Source organism: Musa acuminata, chromosome BXJ2-2 (assembly GCF_036884655.1).
Source record: "Musa acuminata AAA Group cultivar baxijiao chromosome BXJ2-2, Cavendish_Baxijiao_AAA, whole genome shotgun sequence".
NCBI classification, from domain to species: Eukaryota; Viridiplantae; Streptophyta; class Magnoliopsida; order Zingiberales; family Musaceae; genus Musa; species Musa acuminata.
Genome location: NC_088339.1, coordinates 14,731,226 through 14,752,000, shown reverse-complemented (window position 1 = coordinate 14,752,000; position 20,775 = coordinate 14,731,226).

Sequence of the window (20,775 nt, the reverse complement as noted above, 5' to 3'; positions counted from 1 at the left end):
AAAGGGCTTAATATGACAGACTTAGTTCTTTTCTAATTAAGAATAATTTTTTGAAAGACAAGGTCGATACCACATTATTTATTAAATATTTTATAAATAATTTTCTTATTGTTCAAATTTACATTGATGATATTATTTTTGATTCTGTAAATAAGTCTTTATATGAATCTTTTACCAATAATATGAGCCAAGAATTTGAAATGAGCTTAATGGAGGAATTAACCTTTTTTCTAGGTTTACAAATCAAATAACTTAGTGATAGAACTTTTGTTAGTCAAACTAAGTATATATTAGATCTATTAAAATAATTTAATATGGATAGTGCTAAGGCTATTAATATACTAATGAGCACTTCTACAAAAATAGATATGAACATTAATGGAGAATATTTTGATCAAAAGACTTATAGGGGTATGATAGGTAGTTTACTATACCTCACAGCAACTAAACCTAATATTATGTTTAGTGTTGAGCTATATACTAGATTTCAATATAATCCTAGGTAATCTTACCTAAAAGCTGTTAAGAGGATTTTTAGATATCTGAAAGGAACTCCTAATTTAGGATTATGGTATCGAAAATTAAAAAAAATTTAATTAATTACATATGCTGATGCTGATTTTGTTAGATATAGAATAGATAGAAAAAGCACATTTAGAACATGTCAACTCTTAGGTCATGCACTAGTTTCTTAGTCTTTCAAAAAAAAAAATATGTTCCATTATCTATAGTTAAAACTGAATATATAGCAGCAAGTGCATGTTGTACACAAGTTATTTGAATGAAAAATACTTTAAAAGACTATGAAATTTATTTGAAGAACATTCCTGTAAAATGTGATAATACTAGTGTAATATGTTTAACAAAAAATCTCATTCAACACTCTAGAATTAAACATATTGACATTAGACATCATTTTATTAGAGATCATGTTAATAATCATAATATATCTTTAGAATTTATTAATACAAAGAATCATTTAGTAGATATTTTTACAAAACCATTAAATGAGGAATAATTTAATTTTGTTAGAAGATAATTAGGTATGTTAAATCTTCCAAATGCATGAATTGTTCTTATATCTTTTTTGGATCATTATATTGATTTTTTAGTTTTTATGACTTAGAGTTTTATTTTTGAATAAAAAAATGACTCATGGTTTTTCAATATTCTTGATTTGAATCAAGATCATTTCCTATGATTCTCTATTTATAAAAGAATACTTGTCAAATTGATTCTTGATCTTTTAAATTTATGACTTGATCTTCCATGTATTTATGTGATGATTAAAATTTTTGCACCATTAAATTCATCCTCTCTTTTTTTATATATATAATGATAAATGAGAGAAAGTGAAGTGCTATCTTGCATATCTCAAGAGAAGCAAAGTGCTAGCTTGCCTATCTCAAGAAGCAAAACTTGCAAACTTGCGTATCTCAAAAGAGAAACAAGAATTACTAGCTTGCATATTTTAACTTTCACATCTCAAGAAGCAAATATTGCTAACTTTCACATCTGTAATACTTACTAGCTTGCATGTTCTATAGTGATGTAAAACTTACTAACTTGCATATTCTAAAGTAATATAAAAATTGCTAAATTGATAGCTTGCATGTTTTGAAAATTGTTAGTTATATTTTTTTCCTTTTTGTTGATGATAAAGGAGAGAAGTAAAAAGTAATGATGAATGAGTTGAAAATAATGATGATGAAATGATGAATGTTTTGAAAACGTAAATGTTTTAAAAATCATGCTTGATGATTTTATATTTATGAAATTATGCATGATGATGATTTGAAATCTTATGTTTTGATATCATGCATGTTATGCCCAAAGTGATGATGATTTGTAATGTTTTGGGAATTATGCATGTTGTACCATGATAATTTAAAATATTTATGATTTAGAATGATGCATGCAATGATATGCATATAATGTAAGTAATGATATTATGATGATGCATATGATATATGCAATGTTATACATAAGAAGCATGAAATGATGAACTTTACAAAGAAAATGATTAAAATCATTTTGATTTGAATTCTAAAGTTATCATTTTCTGAATTCAAAGATTTTTTTCAATATGATATATAGATAAGGGCAGTTTAGTTTAAACTCCATCATCAATTGGTTGTCATCATCAAAAAGGGGGAGATTGTTGAATCCCAGATTTTGATGATGAAATCAATTAATGAGTTTACGATCTAATATGCTACTTGAGAAAAGCGATGCAAGACTAACTTCAATAAAAAAAAAGTAAAATGATTGAAGCAAGAAGAATCAGACATTGGGCCGGATTCAGAAAATAGGCATCGAGCCGGAAGAATTGGACATTACACCAAGATCAGAAGTTGTAGGAGTCAACTTGCCGATGGATCAGGTGATACGCACCGAAAGTTCATCGAAAGTTAGCCAGGAGTTCAGATGAATAAATGATAAGCTGAACAACTTAGATTTATTGTCTTGTAATTGTTTAAGTCCTTATTGTCAAAGTTAGTCTTAATTTGAGTTCGATTTGGGTGTAACTGTACTAACTCAATTAGGGGGCAACTAAGCCTGAGTTGGGACTATTTTGGTCCAAGTGAAAGGCCCATTCAGTGACCCTTAGCTAGCCCAAGTGGTGGCACCACTAGGGTTGGCGGTGGCACCGCCTAAGGCTCAACCTCTCAAGCTATCTAGGCAATGGTACCACCCAAACTAGTGGTAGTACCATCAGAACCTAATCTCCGAGGCCCTATTAGTTGGTGGTATCGTCAGACTGGGAGGTGGTACCACCCTGTGTCAGTGTTAGAGTGGGAAGTGGTACCGCTTAGTGTCAGACTGACAGTCGGTGGTACCACATATTGTCAGTCTTATAAACGATGGTACCGCCCAATAATGGTGGTGGTACCACTAGTACATCAGAAACCCGAGATGAGATACTTTCTAGCTTTATTTTTGAAGCCATTTGGGTCCTATAAATACTCCAATCTTTCCTACTTATAAAGCACAAAATTGAGAACAAAAGTCTTGAGATTCTGAGTTGTAAAAGTTTTAAAAAATTGTTAAGTGTCCTTATCTTCCTTCAGTTTTGTGATCATTCTAAGAGAGATATGAGACATGTAAAGGTTGTCTCCTAGACCTTTAAAAATAAGAAAGAGTTATAAGAGGATAGTTAGTCTTCACCCATTGAAAGAAGATTGTTAGTGGACATCGGCAACCTCGATGGAAGAGGAATCAGGAGTGGATGTAGGTCACGACGATCGAACCACTATAAACTTGGTTTACATTTACATTCTATTTTTCATTGCTATTACTCTCTGAGTTAATTGCTTAGTTTACTTACTCCAAGTCAAGCACATTTCAAATACAAATTTTTTATCGAATGAAAGTTATTCCAAATCGATGATTTTATCGAAAGTACTAATTCACCCATCCTCTTAGTGCTGAAATGGTCATAATAGATATCTCACATCCGAACATCTACTTCTTGCAATACCTACTATATGTGTGTGACCCTCTAAGCCTAATATCGAGCTAGCCATGAGTCATACCTATAAGAACTCATTCTGATAGAGTTCTGATAGGTATGAGTTCTGATAGGTATTAGATATCGAGCTAGTCGAGTCACTCGACTTATCGACTATGGACGTACTAGGCCACTATGTCGTATTCCCCAAATGATACAAGGGAATCCAATTCTTTGGATCTATTTATCCTTAGTTGTCATGTACCTATAGTCCCTCATCTATCTAATATCTTAGAGACCATATACTGGATATGGTGCTATCAAGCCCATACGATTTCTTCTCGAGTCTCACTCTAATCGAATTCTTATGGAGAACTCTTTCTCTCTCAATCTAAATAACCTTGGCTAAAGATTTGTTTGAGCAAGAACATATGAGATATTCCTCTCATGATACTGAGAGTGAACGATCCTTTATCGACACTCAATAGCCCTCGTAAGGATGGCTGCTACTCCCGATGATTGGTTCTGCTAGATCTAGAATTTCCAAACTTATAAGTTTGGTATCGAAGAGTGAAGTACTCATATAGGATATTCTTGGTGTCTTAAGTCTAAGGACCAAGTACATCACTGGGATAATGAAATTGTTGTCTGATAATGAGGTATCATTAACTATCCAACATTCCGTGAACGGATCAATCAGTGAACTCATTCTCCAATGAGCCTACACTATAGCCTTAGTGTTCCCACACGAGCAACTATGAAACCAACCGTCTTTATCACATGGATGGGTATATAGCACACCAGTTTGTCCAATTATCTCGATATCCCTTTTGAGTAACCTATGACAAAGATTATTTAGGGTTTGCATTTAAAGGTGAATCGGTCTCATTGTCATGATTTCATCATGATTCGATTCTTATTGCACGGATTTATAGACATCACAATATATTTATGCATTGAGCAATATAAAGTGAGAAAATATCATAATAATAATAAGTAAAAAGAGTGCATATTATGTTACATGTACCATCACTCATGTGATTGGCTTATAGAGCACCTATGACTAGCAATCTCCCACTTGACCCAAAGCCAATTACCTATGTGTTTGATCCCTATCATACCCTTATGAAATCAAAGACAATTTAAGATAATGGCTTTATCAATGGATTTGTGATGTTATCTTCGGATGGAACTCTTTCCATTATTACATCTCCTTGGACTACGATCTCTCTAATAAGTTAAAACCTCCTCAGAACACTTTTGATGAGACCCAAGTTTCCTGATTTGAGTAATCACCTTATAGTTATCGTAATGTAAGGGAATAAGCTCCTTGCTGCTTGGAACAACTCACAGATCTGTGATGAACCTCTTCATCTAGACTCGCTCCTTTGTTACCTCTACCACAGCAATGTACTCCACCTCTATGGTCAAGCTAGCAATAGTATCTTTCTTTGAACTCTTTCAGTATACTGCTCCACCATTCAAGGTGAACACATACCCTGAATTAGATTTTCTATCATCGACATCAAACTAGAAGCTCGAGTCCAATGAGCACTTGCACTATAGCCCTAGTATCCCCACACGAGCAGCTATGAGACCAGCCATCTCCATTAAATAGATATGTATATAGCACATTAGTCTATCCAGTTATTTTGATGTCCCTTTTGAGTAACTTACGACCATAATTATTTAGGGTTTATGTTTAAAGTTGAATCAGCCTCATTATCGTGATCTAATCGTGATCTGATTTCCATTGCACATATCCATGGACATCATAATATATTTATGCATCAAGCAATATAAAGTGAGAAAATATCATAATAATAATAAACAAAAAGAGTGTATGTTATATCACATATATCATCACTCATGTGACTAGCTTGTATAGCACCTATAACTAACATTATGTACCTAAATAGACTCGGGTTATACAATGGTGCTAGATTTAGGTTCTCCAACCTCACTCAGCTCTATCATGCTCCCATTGTCTCTATCAAGAATGTGTTTCTTCTCAAGAAATTTTGTTTTCTTGGCTATAAAGACTTTTTAGTCCTCAGGGTGATAGAAATAATTGCTAGTCATAGGTGCCCAGCAAGCCAATCACGTGAGTGATGGCACGTGTGACTTGATACAGAATCTTTTTGCTTATTATATTTTGGCGTATATCACTTTATAACTATTGCATATGTGCATATATATATATATTGTGATGTCATTGGATTTGTGCAATGGGAATCGGATCGTGATGAGATCACGATAATGAGATTGATTCACCTTTAAACACATATCCTAAATAATCTCGTTCATAGGTTACTCGAGAGGAACATCGTGATAACCGGATAGACTGGTGTGCTGTATACACGTCCATATGATGGATGCAGCTGGTCTCATAGCTGCTCGTGTAGGGACACTAGGGATACAGTACAGGTGCTCATTGGAGAATGAGTTCACTAATTGATCCGCTTACGGAATGCTGGATGGTTGATGATGCCTTATTGTCAGATAGCGATTCCGTAGTCCTAGTGGTGTATCTGGTCCTTAGACTTGAGACACCAAGGATGTCCTGTATGAGTGCTTTACTCTTTGATACCAAACTTATAGGTTTGGTTGTCCCAAATCTAGTACAGCTGGTCATTGGGAGTGGTAGTCGACCTTACGAGGGCTATTGAGTGTCGATAGAGGATCATCCACTCTCGGCGTCATGAGAGGAATATCCCATGTGTTCTTGCTCAAACAAATCCCTAGCCAGAGTCATTCGGGTTGAGAGAGAAAGAGTTCTCCGGGAGAATCCGATTAGAGCGAGACTCGAGTAGAAACCGTATGGGTTTGACAACACCATACTCGATATACGGTCTCTGGGATATTAGATGGATGAAGGATTATAGATACACAGTAACTGAGGACAGACAAGTCCAATGGATTGGATTCCCCTGTATCGTCTGGGGACTACGGCGTAGTGGCCTAGTACTTCCGTAGTCGATGAGTCAAGTGAATTATTACAGAGATGATAATTCACTGAGTTAGAAGGAGTTCTGACAGGTATGACTCACGGCCAGCTCGATATTGGGCCTAGAGGGTCACACACATATGATAGGCATTGCGATGAGTAGAGGTTCAGATATGAGATATCCGACGGAGCCCTTGTCTTATTGGATGCAAATCAAATACCCACTAGGGGAGGACCCATTAGGGTTTGACAGGGGATCTCTATAAATAGGAGGGATTCAGAGCCTCATAGGCTAGAGCCTTTGTTTGCCTTTCCTATTCTCCTCTTCCTCTCCACCTCAAAGCAGGCCTGGAGTTTTGAGGAGCGTCATCGCAACCTTGCTGTGTGGATCACCGGCTCTGTGGATCACCGCTAGAGAGGAGGACTAGAGAGGAGGACGCTTGACCTCCTTTACCCTCTCCTAAGGATCTGCAAGGCAACAGGGATATACGATCTCCCTAGGTAACACAACCTACTCTATACGTAGTTTTAAGTTTCACGGATTTTGCGCACCAATCTTCGCACGACGACGAACATCGCTTTGGGAATTGGGGATTTTGTTTTCTTGTTCTTCCGCTGCGCATGTGATGTCGCCCCCATGATTTCCCAACAGTGGTATCAGAGCTAGGTTGTTCGCGCGAATGATTGGTTTTGAACTACGTGTGTTGTGTTTAGGAAGAATTTTGACGTCAAAATCGTTGACGCAAAAGCGAGGAAGGGCAGCAACAGTAGCTGCCCTAGATCTGCATGCCTGCAGCCACCTGCAGCGGTTGCCGCAGCCGCAGCCAGGCAGCACAACGCCGGCGCATGCGCAAGCGCTGTGCCTGTAGCAGTCGGCCGGCGGTCTGCTTGCAGCAGGCTTGCCGCCGGCGGGGCTCGCAGCCCGCGGGTAGAGGCGCCTGCGGCCGCTGAGCCCCCGGGCAGAGGCGCCGCGGGGCAGCAGCGCGGGCTATGGCACCGCAGGGCAGCGGCGCCTGTGGCCGCTGCTCCCACGGGCAAAAACCCCGCAGGGGCAGCCGCCAGCGAGGCAGCACCGCTTGCGGGCGTTGCCTCGCGGGCAGAACCGCCCGCGGAGGCGGCGGCGGCCGTAGGGGCGCCAACCTGCAGGGGCAGCACCGCCTGCGGGCGTTGCCCCACCGGCAGAACTACCCGCGGAGGCGGCGACGCCCGCGGGGGCACCCACCTGCAACGGCAGCGCCGCCAGCGGGCGTGCCGCCCGCAGGCGAGGGCAGCACTCCGCCCCTCGCCGCACAGGCCGCCGCCAGCAGGGTGGCGGCAGCAGCAAAGGGTAGTAGGGCATTAGGGTTTTCTGGGCAAAAGACAGTTTTGCCCCTCGGAATTTGAGAAATTCGAGTTTCTGTCGTTTGTCCAAATTACAAAAATACCCCTATGAATTTAAAAATTCCCTACATGTCCCTGATTTCAGAGAATATTAATTAATTAAAAGGTTTAGTTGATTATTATTATTATCTAGTAGTCCTACATGATGATGATTATTTATACTGTGATGTATAATGTGTGGACGGATGATCATGAACCGTGTGATGTGTGTACTTGTGATTATTATTATTGAGGTCTACGAGCCTCCATTATATTTCTCGTTTATTGTCGGGCCTGCGTGCCTATGATTAAGTTGTAATCACATGAGGAGGCGCAGCGAGAGCATGGATGCGATAGCGGGACCCACGAGACGGACGATCGTGATGCATGAAGATGCATCAAGATGTCGACGGACCCGACGAGGACGAGATGGACAATCATAGGGCATGGAGATGCACCGTTGCACACATAGATCTTGATGTGAGTGATTAGGCCTACTGGCTCGGGCCTAATCATATTAGGTTGTGGTCCATGATCATCTGGTGTGATTGCTTATACACATACTAGATATGTATATATATTTGCATGCGATGTAGATATATATTAAATATGTATATGTGTGACATGTCATATTAGGAGACCAAATCATAGAAACATCTCTCGATAATATTAAGTCGGTAAATGTGAGGTAAATTAGATTGACCCACGTGGCCTTCCATCGTTATAAGTAGGAACCGATTCCCGGTGTAGATTGAGTTGGTCGAGTCCCTCGAGACTCACCTATATCGCGATTCGCTATCTTGCTTACGACATAGAGATGTCACCGGTGACCTGAGGGCATGGTATACTTGGTCGAGTCCCTCGAGGGTATATCATCAAATCAGACTCATCTTGTAACGAAGGTGTTGACTTAACCAAGCATCATGGTTGGTCGAGTCCCTCGAGGCCATGGTGATTCGGAGGCCAAATAGGACGGGAATCACAAGGAGTTGTGATCGGCAAGAGTTACCTACCTTTTAGGCTTAGTGTGATTGGTCGAGTCCCTCGAGGTTACACTAAGACGCTGATTGGATCTTGATCTCCACTAGAAGTCTGTCGGAGACTTTCGTTTCACGTGCTGAGGATGTCGCGTGACTCGTTAGTAAAATAGTGGGAGCATATTAAGATAGAAGTTCATATCTTGATAGTTTATTTCTTGTAAAATCTGCATGTTATTCATTTCTGATGCATCTTTATATTCAGAAAATATCGCTTTCAAATCCCTTACGTGGCATACTTGATGTCAATCGCTTCACTGGTCCGAATTATACGGATTGGCTTCGTAACTTGAGAATTGTTCTCACGGCGGAGAAAATCGTGTACGTCCTTGATACAGTGATGCCTGCGCCCGAAGAAGGGGCAAACGAGGATGAGATCGCTCAATACGTGAAGTACATTGATGACTCCACTCTTGCTCAGTGCTATATGTTGGGCTCTATGACTCTTGAGTTACAGAGACAACATGAAAAGATGGATGCCAGATCCATTCTCCTATATGTCCGTAAATTGTTTGAGGAACAGGGAAGGACTCAGCGATATGAGATATCTAAGAGCCTCTTCCGGGCTAGGATGACTGAGGGGACACCGGTTCAGAACCATGTCCTAAAGATGATTGAGTGGATAGAGAAACTCACAGGTTTAGGAATGGTCCTAGAGGATAACTTGTGTGTGGACATTGTGCTTCAGTCCCTACCAGATTTCTTTTCACAATTCATAATGAATTTTAATATAAACAAGCTTGAGGTGACTCTTCCAGAGCTCCTCAATATGTTGAGAGAGCCAGAGAGTACTATTAAGAAAGAGAAGCCAGACAAAAAAGAAAAGGAAAGCAGAAAGGTCCCTTAAGAAGGGAAAGGGCAAGGGCAAACCAGGTAAAGCAAAGGGTGCTAAGAAAGACCCAGTAAAGGACAAAGGCCAGTGCTTCCACTGTGGTAAAGATGGGCACTGGAAGAGGAACTGCAAATAGTACCTTGCAGAAAGGGTGAAACAAGAAGCTTGGAGAAGCTTCAGGTACATTCATGATCAATCTCCAATTGTTAGATTTTTGTGATAGTGCATTGGTATTGGATACCAGTATTACTTAGCACATCTATAATTTATTGTAAATCTAGCAAAGCCGAGGGGAGATTGACGAGAGGAATATTGCATAAAGGTTTGTTTATACTAGACATTACTTCATATATCATGAATGTAAGTGACTAAGAGGAAACGAGATGACGTGAACAATGCATACCTATGGCATTGTAGGCTAGGTCATAACCATGAGGGAATGATTCAAAAGTTGCTAAATGATGGATATCTAGATCCATTCGACTATGTGTCATATGCAACTTGCGAGCCTTGCCTTCGTGGAAAACTGACCAACTCTCCATTTAGTGAAACTGGAGAGAGAGCCACTAAGCTGTTGGAACTCATACATAGTGATGTATGTGGACCCATATCAACTCATGCCATTGGAGGTTACTCCTACTTCATTACATTTACTGATGATTTCTCAAGGTATGAATATGTGTACTTAATGAAGTACAAGTTCGAGGCCTTTGAGAAATTCAGAGAGTATAAGAATGAGGTGGAGAACCAGACTGGAAAGAGTATCAAAACACTTCGATCAGATCGAGGAGGTGAGTACTTAAGTACAGAGTTTACTCAGTTCCTCAAGGACCATGGGATATTATCCCAATGGACACCTCCTTATACACCTCAGCTCAATGGTGTCTCTGGAAGGAGAAATCGTACGTTATTAGATATGGTACGGTCCATGATGAGTTTCGCTGACCTACCCATCTCATTCTGGGGATATGCCTTAGAAACTGCAGCTTACCTTCTGAATAGAGTTCCAACTAAGTCGGTAGTGTCTACACCATATGAGATATGGAAAGGGAAGAAGCCTGATCTTAAAGTTGTTAAGATTTGGGGCTGCCCTGCCCATGTTAAAAGACACAACCCCGATAAGTTAGAATCAAGGACAGAGCGATGCAAATTTATGGGATATCCCAAGGAAACTTGTGGGTATTATTTCTATCATCTCGAGGACCAAAAGGTCTTTGTAGCTAAGAGAGCAGTGTTCCTTGAGAAGGAACACATTCTTGGTGGAGATAGTGGGAGAATGATAGAGTTGAGCGAGGTTGGAGAACCAAGCTCAAGCACCACTCTACAGCCCGAGTCTGTTCAGGTACCTAATACACAAGTTTCAACTTTATGCAGGTATGATAGAGTATCCCATCCTCCTGAGAGATATGTGGGACATATTAGAGGAGAGGATATTGAGGATATTGATCCTCAGACCTACGAGGAGGCTATTATGAGTATAGACTCCGGGAAGTGGCAAGAAGCCATGAATTCTGAGATGGATTATATGTACTCCAATAAGGTTTGGAACCTAGTTGATGCGCCCGAAGGTATTGTACCCATCGGTTGCAAGTGGATCTTTAAGAAAAAGATCGGAGTAGATGGAAAGGTAGATACCTATAAAGCAAGGCTAGTGGCTAAGGGGTATCGTCAAAGGCAAGGTGTTGACTACGACGAAATCTTCTCACCCGTAGCAATGCTAAAATCCATCAGAATTCTATTGGCTATTGCAGCACACTATGATTATGAGATTTGACAGATGGATGTGAAAACTGCATTCCTCAATGGGAACCTCGAGGAGGTGTATATGATGCAACCTGAGGGATTCGTGTCCAAGAACTGCCAAGATAAGGTGTGTAGGTTGCTTAGATCCATTTATGGACTAAAGCAAGCTTCTCAAAGTTGGAACATAAGATTTGATGAGGCAATCAGATCTTATGACTTCGTTAAGAACGAAGATGAGCCTTGTGTGTATAGGAAGGTAAGTGGGAGCGCTATCACCTTTTTGGTGTTATATGTGGATGACATCTTCATCATTGGGAACGATGTAGGAATGCTATCCATAGTAAAGGCTTGGTTATCTAGACACTTCTCCATGAAGGACTTAGGGGAAGCATCATATATCTTGGGGATTAGAATCTATAGAGATAGATCCAAGAGGATGCTTGGCTTGTCCCAGTTCAGGTACATAGAAACCATTGTCAAAAGGTTTGGTATGGAAAATTCCAAGAGAGGTCTCATACCGATGAGACATGGGATATCGCTTTCTACGAGTATGTCCCCAAAGACTCCAAAAGAAAGGGCGAACATGAATATGATACCTTATGCCTCAGCAATAGGGTTTATCATGTATGTCATGCTATGTACTAGGCCTGATATAGCGCATGCTCTGAGTGTCACGAGCAGGTATCAGGCGGATCCAGGCTTGGAGCACTGGAAAGCAGTAAAGTATATCCTTAAGTACTTGAGAAGGACTAAGGATCTTTTACTAGTATATAGAGGTAATAGCCTTAAGGTTGAAGGCTACACTGACTCAAGTTTTCAGTCTGATGTCGATGATAGCAAGTCGAATTCAGGGTATGTGTACACCTTGAATGGAGGAGCAGTGTGCTAGAAGAGTTCCAAGTAAGATACTACTGCTGACTCGACCACAAAGGCGGAGTATATTGCTGCATTAGATGCAGCAAAGGAGGGAGTCTGGTTGAAGATGTTCATCACAGATTTGGGAGTCGTTCCGGATAGCGAGAAGTCGACTTCCTTATATTGCGACAACTATGGGACGATTAATCAAATAAGGGAACCCGGGTCTCATCAGAAGTGTTCGGAGGAGGTTCCAACTTATTAGAGAGATTGTAACCTAAGGAGATGTAGCAATAGAAAGAGTTCCATCCGAAGATAACATTGTAGATCCACTGACAAAGCCGTTGTCTCAGATTGTCTTTGAGCGTCACAGGGGTCTGATGGGGATCAGACACATAGGTGATTGGCTTTAGGTCAAGTGGGAGATTGCTAGTCATAAGTGCCCAGCAAGCCAATCACGTGAGTGATGGCACGTGTGACTTGATATAGAATCTTTTTGCTTATTATATTTTGGCGTATATCACTTTATAACTATTGTATATATGCATATATATATTGTGATGTCCTTGGATTTGTGCAATGGGAATCGGATCGTGATGAGATCACGATAATGAGATCGATTCACCTTTAAACACATATCCTAAATAATCCCATTCATAGGTTACTCGAGAGGGACATCGTGATAACCGGATAGACTGGTGTGCTGTATACCCGTCCATATGATGGATGCAACTGGTCTCATAGCTGCTCGTGTAGGGACACTAGGGATACAGTACAGGTGCTCATTGGAGAATGAGTTCACTGATTGATCCGCTTACGGAATGCTGGATGGTTGATGATGCCTTATTGTCAAATAGCGATTCCGTAGTCCTAGTGGTATATCTGGTCCTTAGACTTGAGACACCAAGGATGTCCTATATGAGTGCTCCACTCTTTGATACCAGACTTATAGGTTTGGCTGTCCCAGATCTAGTATAGTTGGTCATTGGGAGTGGTAGTCGACTTTACGAGGGCTATTGAGTGTCGATAGAGGATCATCTACTCTCGGCGTCATGAGAGGAATATCCCATGTGTTCTTGTTCAAACAAATCCCTGGCCAGGGTCATTCGGGTTGAGAGAGAAAGAGTTCTCCGGGAGAATCCGATTAGAGCGAGACTCGAGTAGAAATCGTATGGGTCTGACAACACCATGCTCGATATACGGTCTCTGGGATATTAGATGGATGAGGGATTATAGGTACACGATAACTGAGGACAGACAGGTCCAATGGATTGGATTCCCCTGTATCGTCTAAGGACTACGGCGTAGTGGCCTAGTACTTCCGTAGTCGATGAGTCAAGTGAATTATTACAGAGATAATAATTCATTGAGTTAGAAGGAGTTCGGACAGGTATGACTCACGGCCAGCTCGATATTGGGCCTAGAGGGTCACACACATATGATAGGCATTGCGATGAGTAGAGGTTCAGATATGAGATATCCGACGGAGCCCTTGTCTTATTGGATGCAAATCAAATACCCACTAGGGGAGGACCCATTAGGGTTTGACAGGGGATCTCTATAAATAGGAGGGATTCAGAGCCTCATAGGCTAGAGCCTTTGTTTGCCTTTCCTATTCTCCTCTTCCTCTCCACCTCAAAGCAGGCCTGGAGTTTTGAGGAGCGTCGTCGCAACCTTGCTGTGTGGATCACCGGCTCTGTGGATCACCGCTAGAGAGGAGGACTAGAGAGGAGGACGCTTGACCTCCTTTACCCTCTCCTAAGGATCTGCAAGGCAACAGGGATATACGATCTCCCTAGGTAACACAACCTACTCTATACGTAGTTTTAAGTTTCACGGATTTTGCGCACCAATCTTCGCACGACGACGAACATCGCTTTGGGAATTGGGGATTTTGTTTTCTTGTTCTTCCGCTGCGCATGTGATGTCGCCCCCATGATTTCCCAACAGTGGTATCAGAGCTAGGTTGTTCGCGCGAATGATTGGTTTTGAACTACGTGTGTTGTGTTTAGGAAGAATTTTGACGTCAAAATCGTTGACGCAAAAGCGAGGAAGGGCAGCAACAGTAGCTGCCCTAGATCTGCATGCCTGCAGCCACCTGCAGCGGTTGCCGCAGCCGCAGCCAGGCAGCACAACGCCGGCGCATGCGCAAGCGCTGTGCCTGTAGCAGTCGGCCGGCGGTCTGCTTGCAGCAGGCTTGCCGCCGGCGGGGCTGGCAGCCCGCGGGTAGAGGCGCCTGCGGCCGCTGAGCCCCCGGGCAGAGGCGCCGCGGGGCAGCAGCGCGGGCTATGGTGTGTGATTTCTCCTTTCAGATGAGTAGATTGGCAAAACTCATCATAGACCGCACAATGTCTAATAGTGTGTGATTTCTCCTTTCAGAAACACCATTGAGCTGGGGTGTATAAGAAGGTGTTCATTGGGATAGAATCATATGGTCTTTGAGGAATTGGGTGAACTCTGTACTCAAGTACACACCTCCTCAATCTGATCGAAGAGTCTTAATACTCTTTCTAGTCTAGTTCTATATTTCATTCTTATACTCCCTAAATTTCTCGAAGGCTCTCGACTTATACTTCATTAAGTACACGTGTCCATACTTGGAGAAATTATCAGTAAAAGTAATGAAGTAAGAGTAACCACCTATGGTTTGAGTTGACATGGGATCACATATATCACTATGTATGAGTTTCAGCAACTTAATGACTCACTCTCCAGTTCCATTAAATGAAAAGTTGGTCAACTTTCCACGAATGTAAGGCTCGCAAGTTTTATATAACTCATAGTCGAATGAATCTAGGTATCCATCCTTTAGCAACTTTTGAATCATTCCCTCATGAATATGACCTAGCCTACAATACCAAAGGTATGCATTATTCACTTCATCTTGCTTCCTCTTAGATATGCTTAGATTCATGATATGTGAAGCAATGTCTAGCATAAATAAACCATTATGCAATGTCCCTCCAATGATGATCTTATCATCCTTAATAATTAAACAACTATTGTTCTAAAAAACTACTTTAGTCAATGTCAAACATGAAATAGAAATAACATTTTTGATAATAGAGAGAACAAAATAACATTTATCTAATTCAATAGTAGCTCCACTAGACATATGAAGGGTGACCTCGCCAATAGCGACTATAGCAAGTTTTGCCTCATTGTCCATCTTAAGGTCTATCTCGCCTCTAGCCAATCTTCTAAGTTGTGCCAGAATCTACAATGAATTGTATATGTGATAAGCATTACTGGTATTGAATACCCATGTGTTATCATAAGAATTTGACAAATGGAGATTGATCATGAATGTACTTGAAGCTTCTCTAAAACTTCTGTTTCACCTTCTCTACAATGTATTCTTTGTAGTGCCTCTTCCAGTGCCCATCTTTGTTATAGTAGAAGTACTGAACTTTGTCCTTTGGTTGGTCCTTCTTAGTAACCTTTGCTCTACCCAGTTTGCCCTTGCAATTGCCCTTCTTAAGATACTTCTCTTCCTTCCTTTTCTTTCTAGCTCACCAACATAGAGAACTGACTTCTCTTTCTTAATTATGCTCTTCGCCTCAACATATTGAGGAGCTCAAGGAGAGTCACCTCAAGTTTGTTCATATTAAAATTTATGATGAACTATGAAAAGGAATCTGGTAGGGACTGAAACACAAGAATCACATACAGGTTATCCTCTAGGACCATTCCTAGACTCGTGAGTTTCTCTATCTAGTCAATTATCTTTAGGACATAGTTCTGAACTGGTGTTTCCTCAATCATCTTAGTGTGGAAGAGACTCTTAAATATCTCATATCACTAAGTTCTTCACTATTCCTCAAACAATTTGCAAAGATACATGAGAATAGATTTGAGTGAGTGATGACACATATGACATGACATGCACTCTTTTTGCTTATTATTATTATAGTATTTTCTTACTTTATATTACTTGATGCATAAATATATTATGATGTCTATAGATCTGTGCAATGAGAATTGGATTGTGATGAGATCATGATAATGAGACTGATTCACCTCTAAACACAGACCCTAAATAATCCTAGTCATAGGCTACTCGAGAGAGACATCGAGATAACCGGACATACTAGTGTAGTGTATACCCATCCATATGATAGAGGCAGCTAGTCTTATAGCTACTCGTATGGAAACACTAGGGCTATAGTGCAGGTGCTCATTGGAAAATAAGTTCATTGATTGATCCGCTCATAGAATGTTAGATGGTTGATGATACCTTATTGTCAAATAGTAATTTCATCATCCCAATAGTATATCTGATCTTTAGACTTGAGATACTAAGGATATCTTGTATGAGTATTCTACTCTTTGATATTAGATTTATAGGTTTTGAAGTTCTAGATCTAGTACAACCAGTCATCAAGAGTTATAGCCAATCTTACAAGGGCTATTGAGTATCGATAGAGGATCATCCACTCTTGATATTATGAGAGAAATGTCCTATATGTTCTTGCTTACAAATCCTTAACCAAGGTCATTCGGATTAAGAGAGAATGAGTTCTCTATGAGAATCCGATTAGAGCGAGACTCGAGGAGAAACCATATGGGTCTGACAACACCATACACGGTGTATAGTCTCTATGACATTAGAAAGATAAGGGACTATAGGTACATAGTAACTAAGGACAGATAGATCCAAAGGATTGTATTCCCCTACATCGTCTAGGGACTACGACATAGTAGCCTAGTACGTCCATAGTCGATGAGTCAAGTAAATTATTATGAAGATAATAATTCACTAAGTCAAAAGAGGTTTTGATAGGTATAGCTTATGACAAGCTTGATATTAGTCCTAGAGGGTCACACATATATGGTAGGTGTTGCAATGAGTAGAGGTTCGAATATGAGATATCTGCTAGAGCCCCTATCTTATTGGATATCCATTAAACCCCTGAATTATTGGATCCTATATATGAGATCCAATAAGTGCTAATAAGAGATTATTGGTTAGAGACCTACTAATCTAAGAGGCTTTGGTAATTGGATAGAGATCCAATACCCAATAGAACAAGATTCATTAAGGTTAAGTTAGTAGGGACCTCTATAAATAGGAGGGAACCAAAGGGCCATATACTAAGTTTTTTGATTGCCATCTCTTATTCTCCTCTCTCTCCTCCTCCTCAGCTTGTAGGCCAAGTTTGAGGCATGCAAATAGCAAGAAGGGCCAACTCCTTCTTGATTGTATGGTGCACGCAGCGAGGAGATTTAAGGAGCGTCTTCATAGCCCTTACCATGTAGAACACCGCTAGAAAGAGGACGTTTGACCTCATTCATCCTCTCTCACAGATCTATAGGAATTTAGGGATATACAATCTCCCTAGGTAACACAATTATCTCACATTTGGTTTTTAGTTACGCGGGTTTTTGCGCACTAATCTTCATACGACGATGAACACCTTTTTGGAAAATATGAGATTTTTTTTCTGTTCTTCCACAACACATGCGATGTCATCCCTAGATTTCCCTATAGATAGATGAGGGATTATAAATATATGGTAACTAAGGATAGATATGTCCAAAGGATTGGATTCCCTTGTATCGTCTAAGAATTACAATGTAGTGGCCTAGTATGTTTGTAGTCGATGAGTCGAGTGAATTAGTATAGAAATAATAATTCACTGAGCCAGAAAGAGTTCTGATAGGTATGACTCATAACTAGCTCGATATTGGACCTAAAAGATCTCACATATATGGTAAGTGTTACGATGAGTAGATGTTTGGATATGAGATATCTGTTGGAGCCTCTATCTTATTGGATATCCAATAAGCCCTTAAATTATTTGATCATATGGATAAGATCCAATAAGAGCCAATGAGAGATTATTGTGTAGAGACCTACTAATCTAAGTGGCTTAAGTAGTTGGATGGGGATCTAGTACCTATTAGGGCAGGATCCATTAAGGTTAAGTTGATAGGGGGACCTCTATAAATAAGAGGGAACAAAGGGTCATAGGCTAGGCCTTTTTGGCTACCACCTCTTATTCTCCTTTCTCTATTCTCCTCCTTAGCTAGCAGCCCCTTTATATGGGGCATGTGGAGATTTGCATAATGATTCGAGGAGTATCTTTGTAACCCCTATCATGTGGATCACTACTAAAGAGGAGGGCAATTGATCTCTTTCATCATCTCCCATAAATCTATAGGATTTGAAGGATATACGATCTCCCTAGGTAAAATACATCTCTTATATACGTGTGATTTTTGATTTTATGATTTTTGTGCACCAATCTTCATATGACAATGAAACCTTTTTATTAAAATCTGAGATTTTTATTTTTCTTCTTTCGCTATGCTTGTGATGTCGCCCCTAGATTTCCCTATGGTACTATCACCTAATAGCCTAGGCATTGGCAATACCACCACCTGACATAGCTTGGGAGACTATGTTTTAGCGGTACCATTGTCAATTTAGTTTGTACTATCACTTGACATTGGGTGATACTATAACTGACCCTTGCGGTACCTGTTAGGACCGTATCAACACTAGGGGGGTGAATTTGTGCTTTCGAAAAAAAATTAGTTTTGAAATTTTCGTTTAATAAAATTCGATAATGAAAGTGTGCTTGACTTAAAGTAAACTAAGCAATTAATTCAAAACGTAATAGCAATGAATAGTAGAAAGTAAATGCAAATCGAGTTTATAGTAGTTCAGTCATTACGACTTATGTCAACTCCCGATTCCTCCTCCGTCGAGGCTACCGGGGTTTACTAACGATATTCTTTCAATGAGCGAATATCAACTATCCTCTTACAACTCTTTTCTCCTTTTCACAAGTTTAGGAGATAACCTTTACAAGTCTCACACCTCTCTTAGAATAAGCTCAAAACTTGAAGGGGGGAAGCGGGACATCTAACACTTTTCACAATTTTACAACTCAGAATCACAAGGCTTTTTTTTTTCTTTTTGTGCTTTTTCAAACATAAAAGAGTTGGGTATTTATAGGCCCTAATAACTTCAAAAATAGAGCTAAAAAATGTTTCATTCTAGGTTTCTGAGGTACTAGCGGTACCATCACCTATCAGGCTGACAACTCATGGTACCATTGCTTAACATAGTCTGGGAGATTGTGTATAGGTGGTACCACTATCAGGTCTTCCGGAAGAAGTACATTTCATATTTTTTTCAACTTACAAGTAGTTCCACCGCTTATTTTGGTAGTGCCACCTCCTGACCTAACCCTGGGCCATTGAATGAGCCTCCTAATAGGCCTAACTCAACCCCAGATCAGGCCCAAAAAGGCTCCTAATTGAGTTAGTAGGGTTACACCCAAACCTAACTCAATTTAAGACCTAACTATGATAATTAAAACCTAAACAATTATAAGACAAGAATCTAAGTTGTCCAGCATGTCATTGGTTCATCTGAACTCCCGATGAACTTCTAGCACATCATCTGAACCTTCGGTGTATTGCCCGATCCATCAACATATTGGCTCCCATAATGTCCGATCTTGGCGCAATGTCCAATTCTTCCTACCCAATGCCTGATCTTTGACTCCAGTCCAATATATGATTCTTCTACTTTAATTATTTTATCTTTTCATGACCGAAGTTAATCCTACATCACTTTTCTCAAACCGTAGATTAGATCATAATCTCATCAATTAATTTTATCATTAAAATATAAAATTCAACAATCTCTCCCTTTTGATGATAACCAATTGATGATGGAGTTTAACTAAACTCCCCCTATCTATATGTCATATTGAAAGAAACTTTAAATTCAGAAAATCATAACTTTAGAATTCAAGGTGAAACCATTTTAATCATTTTCTTTACAAAGTTCATCATTTCACACTTCATACACTTCATTAAATAACATTTCATACATTGTTTACATCATCATAATATAAAGTATTATATGCGTATCATTGTATTCATCATACGTTAAAGTATTGCATACATCATCATTATAAACATAATTGCAAATCATCAGGGTATAACACACATGATATCAAAATATTTATATTTTCATATCATCATTACTTTAAATCATGCATAATACCAAAACATTAAAAATTTTAAATCATTCAAATTTTCTTTCTCCCCTTTGTCATTATAAAAAAAAAGAAAGGAGAATAGGGGGAGGGGAAGAATTGAATAGTGCAAAAAGTTCAATCATCACATGAAAGATAAATCTGAAATATCATGAATCATTTTGATAAGTCTTTTTCATAAATAGTGAAAAGAGAGAATCATAGGAAATGATCTTGATTCAAAAAGAAAACTCAAGTCATTAAAATCAAAAAATTAAGATAATAATCTGAAAAAATATAAGAGGAATTAATGTATTTAGAAGATTTAACATGTCTAATTCTCTTCTAATAAAATCAAATTATTTCTTATTCAATGATTTTATAAAAATATATGCTAATAGATATTTTGTATCAACAAACTCTAAAGATATATCATGATTATTAACATGATATCTAATAAAATGATATCTAATATCAATATATTTAGTTCTAGAGTGTTGAATGTAATTCTTTGTTAAATATATTGTACTAGTATTATCACATTTTATAGGAAT